The 3,387-nt window shown below is 52.9% G+C and overlaps 1 long non-coding RNA gene across 1 annotated transcript; it reads right to left on the bottom strand.

Moving 5' to 3' along the window:
* Nucleotides 1-1,237: 1,237 nt before the first annotated feature.
* Nucleotides 1,238-2,226, bottom strand: LOC144678468 (uncharacterized; the record flags this gene model as incomplete). The annotated part of the gene is made up of 2 exons (XR_013576105.1): nt 2,051-2,226; nt 1,238-1,372 (listed from the first exon to the last, which is right to left on the bottom strand). It is a non-coding gene; the product is annotated as an uncharacterized LOC144678468 (long non-coding RNA).
* Nucleotides 2,227-3,387: the final 1,161 nt, after the last annotated feature.

Here is a 3,387-nt window from a genome sequence, read left to right as displayed (position 1 = left end):
TCCCCATCTCTGTCTCCCGCTCTCTCCCTCTCTCTCGGTCTCTCTCTGTCTCCCTCTCTCTCTCTGTCTCTCTCTGTTGCTCTGTCTCTCTCTGCACAGTTCCGGTCTCCGTATCCCCCCTCGGTTAGACCACACTGGGAGCACCGTGCACAGTTCCGGTCTCCGTATCCCCCTCGGTTAGACCACACTGGGAGCACCGTGCACAGTTCCGGTCTCCGTATCCCCCTCGGTTAGACCACACTCGGAGCACCGTGCACAGTTCCGGTCTCCGTATCCCCCCTCGGTTAGACCACACTCGGAGCGCCGTGCACAGTCCCGGTCTCCATATCCCCCCTCGGTTAGACCACACTCGGAGCACCGTGCACAGCTCCGGTCTCCGTATCCCTCCTCGGTTAGACCACACTCGGAGCACCGTGCACAGTTCCGGTCTCCGTATCCCCCTCGGTTAGACCACACTCGGAGCACCGTGCACAGTTCCGGTCTCCGTATCCCCCCTCGGTTAGACCACACTCGGAGCACCGTGCACAGTTCCGGTCGCCACATTATAGGAAGGATGTGATGGCACTGGGAGAGGGTGCAGAGGAGATTCACCAGGATGTTGCCTGGGGTGAAACGTTTAAGTTATGAAGAGAGGGTCGGATAGACTTGGGTTGTTTGCGTTGGGAGCAGAGAAGACTGAGGGGGCGACCTGATCGAGGTGGACAAGATGATGAGGGGGCACGGACAGGGTTGGATAGGGAGCAGCTGTTCCCCTTGAGTTGAAGGCTCAGTCACGAGGGGGACATAAGTTCAAGGTGAGAGGGAGGCAGGAGGTTTAGGGCAGGGGATGTGAGGAATATTTACCCAGAGGGTGGTGAGGGTCTGGAATGCGCTGCCTGGGAGGGTGGTGGAGGAGGGTTAGCCTCACATCCTTTTAAAAAGTCCCTGGATGAGCACTTGGCATCTCATAAACATTCAAGGCTATGGGGGCCGAGCGCTGGTCAATGGGGGCCAAGCGCTGGTCAATGGGGGCCAAGCGCTGGTCAATGGGGGCCAAGCGCTGGTCAATGGGGTTAGGGTAGGTAGGGAGGTCAGGGGTTTCTCAGGGGTTGGTGCACAGACTCGATGGGCTGAAGGGCCTCTTCTGCGCTGGGTGAACCTGTGAGTTTGGGTTTATGCTCTGGTGAGACTCCCTGTGGGCGTTTAACTAGGTTACATGGTCAAAACTGAGGGGATGGCGTCCGCAAACTCATCTTACCTGCTCCAGCGCTTTGACCCGGGTGACCTCCTTTCTCTGGATGTCCAGTTCCTCTTGCAGGGCGGTGAGCTCCTTCTGGGTGACAGTCAGCTTCTCGACTAGGAGAGCCTTCGCCGTGTCCTGCTCCGAGAGGAGCTATCCCGAAAATGTGAAAGTGAGGATCAAGGGGTGCAATCCCAACGGACCCAAACCCCCTTCCCGTTCACTCCCACTGTACACAATCCCAATCCCAAACCCCTTCCCGTTCACTCCGACTGTACACAATCCCAGTCCCAAACCCCTTCCCGTTCACTCCCACTGTACACAATCCCAATGGACCCAAACCCCTTCCCGTTCACTCCCACTGTACACAATCCCAATCCCAAACCCCTTCCCGTTCACTCCCACTGTACACAATCCCAATCCCAAACCCCTTCCCGTTCACTCCGACTGTACACAATCCCAGTCCCAAACCCCTTCCCGTTCACTCCCACTGTACACAATCCCAATGGACCCAAACCCCTTCCCGTTCACTCCCACTGTACACAATCCCAATCCCAAACCCCTTCCCGTTCACTCCCACTGTACACAATCCCAATCCCAAACCCCTTCCCGTTCACTCCCACTGTACACAATCCCAATCCCAAACCCCTTCCCGTTCACTCCCACTGTACACAATCCCAATCCCAAACCCCTTCCCGTTCACTCCCACTGTACACAATCCCAAACCCCTTCCCGTTCACTCCCACTGTACACAATCCCAATCCCCTTCCCGTTCACTCCCACTGTACACTTTCCAAGTTTGGAGCCACGCTCCCTCTACTCCGCGCTGACCTTCTGCTTGTCGCTCTCGGTCTCGAGCCTCGCCCGCTCCCTCTCCTCCTGTAGGCCGGCCACCCTCTGGTGTAGCTCTTCCAGCTGCTGCTGGTGCCGCTCTCCCGCCTCCTCCAGCTCCCTCCTCACCTGGCACACGGCCTCTGTCTGCTCGTCCACCATCGCGAGGTGCAGGGCTCTCTGGGAGGGTGGGGAGGGTCACACGGTGATGGTGGTGAGAGAGAAGGCAGTCAGTCAGGGATAGGCGCACACACACTCTCACACATAAACACACACACATAAACACACACACATAAACACACACACATAAACACACACTCACACACACACACACATAAACACACACACACTCTCACACACACACACATAAACACACACACACACTCTCACACACATAAACACACACACACTCTCACACATAAACACACACACACATAAACACACACACAAACACATAAACACACACACACACATAAACACACACACACACACACACATAAACACACACACACACTCTCACACACATAAACACACACACACACACACAAACACACACTCACACACATAAACACACACTCACACACTAACACACACACACTCTCACACACATAAACACACACACACACTCACACACACAGACACACAAAAACACTCTCACACACATAAACATACACTCACACTCACACACACAAAAACACACACACACTCACACACATAAACACACACTCACACACTAACACACATAAACACACACACACTCTCACACACACACACACATAAACACACACTCTCACACACATAAACACACACCGAAACTCTCACACACATAATCACACAGACACTCACACACACAAAAACACACACACACTCACACACACACTGACACACACACACACTCTCACACACATAAACACACACACACTCTCACACACATAAACACACACACACACTCTCACACACATAAACACACACACACTCACACACATGAACACACACACACACACTCTCACACACATAAACACACACACACACTCACACACACATAAACACTCTCACACACATAAACACACACACACACATAGACACACACACACACATAGACACACACACACTCTCACACACATAAACACACACACACACTCACACACATAAACACACACACACTCACACACACATAAACACACACACACTCACACACACATAAACACACACACACACTCACACACATAAACACACACACACACTCTCACACACATAAACACACACACACATAAACACACACACACACTCTCACACACATAAACACACACACACACAACTCACACATAAACACACAC

The sequence above is a fragment of the Cetorhinus maximus genome, unplaced genomic scaffold (genome assembly GCF_964194155.1).
Source record: "Cetorhinus maximus unplaced genomic scaffold, sCetMax3.hap1.1 HAP1_SCAFFOLD_4341, whole genome shotgun sequence".
Lineage (NCBI taxonomy): Eukaryota > Metazoa > Chordata > Chondrichthyes > Lamniformes > Cetorhinidae > Cetorhinus > Cetorhinus maximus.
Note: the sequence above shows the minus strand (reverse complement) of the source record. Positions and strands in the feature narration are given on the sequence as shown.